This window comes from Pseudophryne corroboree, unplaced genomic scaffold (assembly GCF_028390025.1).
Source record: "Pseudophryne corroboree isolate aPseCor3 unplaced genomic scaffold, aPseCor3.hap2 scaffold_1671, whole genome shotgun sequence".
Taxonomy (NCBI): Eukaryota; Metazoa; Chordata; class Amphibia; order Anura; family Myobatrachidae; genus Pseudophryne; species Pseudophryne corroboree.
In genome coordinates, this window is record NW_026968307.1 from 1 (window position 1) to 6,958 (window position 6,958).

A 6,958-nucleotide genomic window follows, 5' to 3' on the forward strand; every position below is an offset into this window, starting at 1 on the left:
CTGTTTTGTTGGCTGACTGAAGGAAGATATGCAGTGCATTTGAACAAAAGCAGATGTGTGCTGACAACTTAAATGCACAATCATGTTTGTGTTTTTTCTTTCTTTCTTCCATCCTTTGTAATATCATATTAAATATTAAGGTAGCAGTTTATAATCAATGACTAATGACAAGAAATGGAAAAAACAGTATACAAAGATGCTCCATGTGAGGCTTGAACTCACAACCTCGGCATTGCTTAACAGATACTATCTTATAGGTACCGTGCGCTGACCAATTGCGCCACTGGAGCACTTTGCAGTGTTAATTGGTTATGCTAGATGTAGATTTTATTCAATACAATCAGTACAGTCATAAGAATTGAAAAAGAAAATCATTTTTGGTGATGAATGATGAGCAACAAAGGAACATGCATGCCAGATGGCACTTGAATAAGCTGTCCACGGTGATAGAAAACGTTTAAAAAACAACAACAACAATGTTATCATAATTAATGTCATATTTTAGCTTCTGTTGTCATTTTTTAAAAGCTAAACACTGCAAGACTGTTTTAGAGTTGAAGCAAGGATAAAATATCAACTCTAGTGATGAGACACTTGCTGTAATGACTTCCAACTCAGACGGGACTTAAACCCACAACCACTGGCTTAGGAGAACAGTGCCTTATCCATTATGCCAGTGGTGCTTACTGATGTCCTTATTTAAGACTGTTAGGTTTTTAATAGTCAATTATTTATTTATTTTTTAAAAGTGAAGCTGTTTACTGTGTTCTTTGCATTACCAAGTCTAGCAAGAAATGTGCTGGTACAATCCAGAGCTCTCAGTATGGATTATCATGCTATATTGCAGAAAATCAATTTGATGCAACTGCTTTACCAACAGTATGTTAATCTTTTCCATTGCTGTTTTGTTGGCTGACTGAAGGAAGATATGCAGTGCATTTGAACCAAAGCAGATGTGTGCTGACAACTTAAATGCACAATCATGTTTGTGTGCTATCTTTCTTTCTTCCATCCTTTGTAATATCATATTAAATATTAAGGTAGCAGTTTATAATCAATGACTAATGACATAAGAAAAGGAAAAAAAACTTTGTACAAAGATGCTCCAGGTGAGGCTTGAACTCTCAACCTTGGCATTGCTTAACAGATACTGTCTTATAAGTACCGCGCGCTGACCAAAGCGCCACTGGAGCACTTTGCAGCATCAGTTGGTTATGCTAGATGTGGATTTTATTCAATATAATCAGTACAGTCATAAGAATTGAAAAAGAAAATCATTTTTGGTGATGAATGATGAGCAACAAAGGAACATGCATGCGAGATGGCACTTGAATAAGCTGTCCACGATGATAAAAAAAGGTTTAAAAAACAACAACAATGTTATCATAATTAATATCATATTTTAGCTTCTGTGGTCATTTTTTACAAGCTAAACACTGCAAGACTGTTTTACAGTTGAAGCAAGGATAAAATATCAACTCTAGTGATGAGACACTTGCTGTAATTACTTCCACCCCATATGGGACTTGGACCCCCTGGCTCAGGAGGGCAGTGACTTATCCATTATGCCAGTAGTGCTTACTGATGTTCTTATTTAAGACTGTTAGGTTTTTAATAGTCAATTATTTATTTTTGAGGGAAAAGTGAAGCTGTTTACTGTGTTCTTTGCATTACCAAGTCCAGCAAGAAATGTGCTGGTACTATCCAGAGCTGTCAGTATGGATTATCATGCTCTATTGCAGAAAATCAATTTGATGCAACTGCTTTACCAACAGTATGTTAATCTTTTCCATTGCTGTTTTGTTGGCTGACTGAAGGAAGATATGCAGTGCATTTGAACCAAAGCAGATGTGTGCTGACAACTTAAATGCACAATCATGTTTGTGTTTTTTCTTTCTTTCTTCCATCCTTTGTAATATCATATTAAATATTAATGTAGCAGTTTATAATCAATGACTAATGACATAAGAAAAGGAAAAAAAACAGTAAACAAAGCTGCTCCAGGTGAGGCTTGAACACACAACCTTGGCGTTGCTCAACAGATACTGTCTTATAAGTACCACGCACTTACCAATTGCGCCACTGGAGCACTTTGCAGCATTGATTGGTTATGCTAGATGTGGATTTTATTCAATACAATCAGTGCAGTCATAAGAATTGAAAAAGAAAATCATTTTTGGTGATGAATGATGAGCAACAAAGGAACATGCATGCCAGATGGCACTTGAATAAGCTGTCCACGGTGATAGAAAAGGTTTAAAAAACAACAACAACAACAATGTTATCATAATTAATGTCATATTTTAGCTTCTGTGGTCATTTTTTACAAGCTAAACACTGCAAGACTGTTTTACAGTTGAAGCAAGGATAAAATATCAACTCTAGTGATGAGACACTTGCTGTAATGACTTCCAACTCAGACGGGACTTAAACCCACAACCACTGGCTTAGGAGAACAGTGCCTTATCCATTATGCCAGTGGTGCTTACTGATGTCCTTATTTAAGAATGTTAGGTTTTTAATAGTCAATTATTTATTTTTTGAAAAAAAAGTGAAGCTGTTTACTGTGTTCTTTGCATTACCAAGTCTATCAAGAAATGTGCTGGTACTATCCAGAGCTCTCAGTATGGATTATCATGCTATATTGCAGAAAATCAATTTGATGCAACTGCTTTACCAACAGTATGTTAATCTTTTCCATTGCTGTATTGTTGGCTGACTGAAGGAAGATATGCAGTGCATTTGAACCAAAGCAGATGTGTGCTGACAACTTAAATGCACAATCATGTTTGTGTGCTTTCTTTCTTTCTTCCATGCTTTGTAATATCATATTAAATATTAAGGTAGCAGTTTATAATCAATGACTAATGACATAAGAAAAGGAAAAAAAACAGTATACAAAGATGCTCCAGGTGAGGTTTAAACTCACAACCTTGGCATTGCTCAACAGAAACTGTCTTATAAGTACTGCGCGCTGACCAATTGCGCCACTGGAGCAATTTGCAGCATTAATTGGTTATGCTAGATGTGGATTTTATTCAATACAATCAGAACAGTTATAAGAATTGAAAAAGAAAATAATTTTTGGTGATGAATGATGAGCAACAAAGGAACATGCATGCCAGATGGCACTTGAATAAGCTGTCCACGGTGATAGAAAAGGTTTAAAAAACAACAACAACAATGTTATCATAATTAATGTCATATTTTAGCTTCTGTGGTCATTTTTTACAAGCTAAACACTGCAAGACTGTTTTACAGTTGAAGCAAGGATAAAATATCAACTCTAGTGATGAGACACTTGCTGTAATGACTTCCAACTAAGACGGGACTTAAACCCACAACCACTGGCTTAGGAGAACAGTGCCTTATCCATTATGCACATGGTGCTTACTGATGTCCTTATTTAAGACTGATAGGTTTTTAATAGTCAATTATTTATCTTTGAAAAAAAGTGAAGCTGTTTACTGTGTTCTATGCATTACCAAGTCCAGCAAGAAATGTGCTGGTACTATCCAGAGCTGTCAGTATGGATTATAATGCTATATTGCAGAAAATCAATTTGATGCAACTGCTTTACCAACAGTATGTTAATCTTTTCCATTGCTGTTTTGTTGGCTGACTCAAGGAAGATATGCAGTGCATTTGAACAAAAGCAGATGTGTGCTGACAACTTAAATGCACAATCATGTTTGTATTTTTTCTTTCTTTCTTTCTTCCATCCTTTGTAATATCATATTAAATATTAAGGTAGCAGTTTATAATCAATGACTAATGACATAAGAAAAGGAAAAAAAACAGTATACAAAGCTGCTCCAGGTGAGGCTTGAACTCACAACCTCGGCATTGCTTAACAGATACTGTCTTATAACTACCGCGCGCTGACCAATTGCGCCACTGGAGCACTTTGCAGCGTTAATTGGTTATGCTAGATGTGGATTTTATTCAATACAATCAGTACAGTCATAAGAATTGAAAAAGAAAATCATTTTTGGTGATGAATGATGAGCAACAAAGGAACATGCATGCCAGATGGCACTTGAATAAGCTGTCCACGGTGATAGAAAAGGTTTAAAAAACAACAACAACAATGTTATCATAATTAATGTCATATTTTAGCTTCTGTTGTCATTTTTTAAAAGCTAAACACTGCAAGACTGTTTTAGAGTTGAAGCAAGGATAAAATATCAACTCTAGTGATGAGACACTTGCTGTAATGACTTCCAACTCAGACGGGACTTAAACCCACAACCACTGGCTTAGGAGAACAGTGCCTTATCCATTATGCCAGTGGTGCTTACTGATGTCCTTATTTAAGAATGTTAGGTTTTTAATAGTCAATTATTTATTTATTTTTTAAAAGTGAAGCTGTTTACTGTGTTCTTTGCATTACCAAGTCTAGCAAGAAATGTGCTGGTACAATCCAGAGCTCTCAGTATGGATTATCATGCTATATTGCAGAAAATCAATTTGATGCAACTGCTTTACCAACAGTATGTTAATCTTTTCCATTGCTGTTTTGTTGGCTGACTGAAGGAAGATATGCAGTGCATTTGAACCAAAGCAGATGTGTGCTGACAACTTAAATGCACAATCATGTTTGTGTTTTTTCTTTCTTTCTTCCATCCTTTGTAATATCATATTAAATATTAAGGTAGCAGTTTATAATCAATGACTAATGACATAAGAAAAGGAAAAAAAACAGTATACAAAGATGCTCCAGGTGAGGCTTGAACTCAAAACCTCGGCATTGCTCAACAGATACTGTCTTATAAGAACCGCGCGCAGACCAATTGCGCCACTGGAGCACTTTGTAGCATTGATTTGTTATGCTAGATGTGGATTTTATTCAATACAATCAGTACAGTCATAAGAATTGAAAAAGAAAATCATTTTTGGTGATGAATGATGAGCAACAAAGGAACATGTATGCCAGATGGCACTTGAATAAGCTGTCCACGGTGATAGAAAAGGTTTAAAAAACAACAACAACAATGTTATCATAATTAATGTCATATTTTAGCTTCTGTGGTCATTTATTACAAGCTTAACACTGCAAGACTGTTTTACAGTTGAAGCAAGGATAAAATATCAACTCTGGTGATGAGACACTTGCTGTAATGACTTCCACCCCATATGGGACTTGGACCCCCTGGCTTAGGAGGGCAGTGACTTATCCATTATGCCAGTGGTGCTTACTGATGTCCTTATTTAAGACTGATAGGTTTTTAATAGTCAATTATTTATTTTTGAAATAAAGTGAAGCTGTTTACTGTGTTCTTTGCATTACCAAGTCTAGCAAGAAATGTTCTGGTACTATCCAGAGCTGTCAGTATGGATTATCATGCTATATTGCAGAAAATCAATTTGATGCAACTGCTTTACCAACAGTATGTTAATCTTTTCCATTGCTGTTTTTTTGGCTGACTGAAGGAAGATATGCAGTGCATTTGAACCAAAGCAGATGTGTGCTGACAACTTAAATGCACAATCATGTTTGTGTTTTTTCTTTCTTTCTTCCATCCTTTGTAATATCATATTAAATATTAAGGTAGCAGTTTATAATCAATGACTAATGACATAAGTAAAGGAAAAAAAACAGTATACAAAGCTGCTCCAGGTGAGGCTTGAACACACAACCTCGGCATTGCTCAACAGATACTGTCTTATAAGTACCGCGTGCTGACCAATTGCGCCACTGGAGCACTTTGCAGCATTAATTGGTTATGCTAGATGTGGATTTTATTCAATACAATCAGTACAGTCATAAGAATTGAAAAAGAAAATCATTTTTGGTGATGAATGATGAGCAACAAAGGAACATGCATGCTAGACGGCACTTGAATAAGCTGTCCATGGTGATAGAAAAGGTTTAAAAAACAACAACAAAAATGTTATCATAATTAATGTCATATTTTAGCTTCTGTGGTCATTTTTTTAAAGCTAAACACTGCAAGACTGTTTTAGAGTTGAAGCAAGGATAAAATATCAACTCTAGTGATCAGACACTTGCTGTAATGACTTCCAACTCAGACGGGACTTAAACCCACAACCACTGGCTTAGGAGAACAGTGCTTTATCCATTATGCCAGTGGTGCTTACTGATGTCCTTATTTAAGACTGTTAGGTTTTTAATAGTCAATTATTATTATTTTTTTTAAAAATTGAAGCTGTTTACTGTGTTCTTTGCATTACCAAGTCTAGCAAGAAATGTGCTGGTACTATCCCGAGCTCTCAGTTTGGATTATCATGCTATATTGCAGAAAATCAATTTGATGCAACTGCTTTACCAACAGTATGTTAATCTTTTCCATTGCTGTTTTGTTGGCTGACTGAAGGAAGATATGCAGTGCATTTGAACCAAAGCAGATGTGTGCTGACAACTTAAATGCACAATCATGTTTGTGTGCTTTCTTTCTTTCTTCCATCCTTTGTAATATCATATTAAATATTAAGGTAGCAGTTTATAATAAATGACTAATGACATAAGAAAAGGGAAAAAAACAGTGTACAAAGATGCTCCAGGTGAGGCTTGAACTCACAACCTCGGCATTGCTCAACAGATACTGTCTTATAAGTACCGCGCGCTGACCAATTGCGCCACTGGAGCACTTTGCAGCAATAATTGGTTATGCTAGATGTGGATTTTATTCAATACAATCAGTACAGTCATAAGAATTGAAAAAGAAAATCATTTATGGTGATGAATGATGAGCAACAAAGGAACATGCATGCCAGATGGCACTTGAATAATCTGCCCACGATGATAGAAAAGGTTAAAAAAAAAAACAACAACAATGTTATTTTTGTCATATTTTAGCTTCTGTGGTCATTTTTTACAAGCTAAACACTGCAAGACTGTTTTACAGTTGAAGCAAGGATAAAATATCAACTCTAGTGATGAGACACTTGCTGTAATGACTTCCAACTCAGACAGGACTTAAACCCACAACCACTG

General features: G+C 35.7%; 2 non-coding genes across 2 annotated transcripts; both read right to left on the reverse strand.

Moving 5' to 3' along the window:
* Positions 1 to 3,811: 3,811 nt before the first annotated feature.
* Positions 3,812 to 3,904, reverse strand: TRNAI-UAU (transfer RNA isoleucine (anticodon UAU)). Its single transcript is given in 2 exon segments — positions 3,812 to 3,847; positions 3,867 to 3,904. It is a non-coding gene; the product is annotated as a tRNA-Ile (tRNA).
* A 2,613-nt stretch (positions 3,905 to 6,517) lies between these two features.
* On the reverse strand, positions 6,518 to 6,610 carry TRNAI-UAU (transfer RNA isoleucine (anticodon UAU)). The gene is given in 2 exon segments: positions 6,518 to 6,553; positions 6,573 to 6,610. It is a non-coding gene; the product is annotated as a tRNA-Ile (tRNA).
* Positions 6,611 to 6,958: the final 348 nt, after the last annotated feature.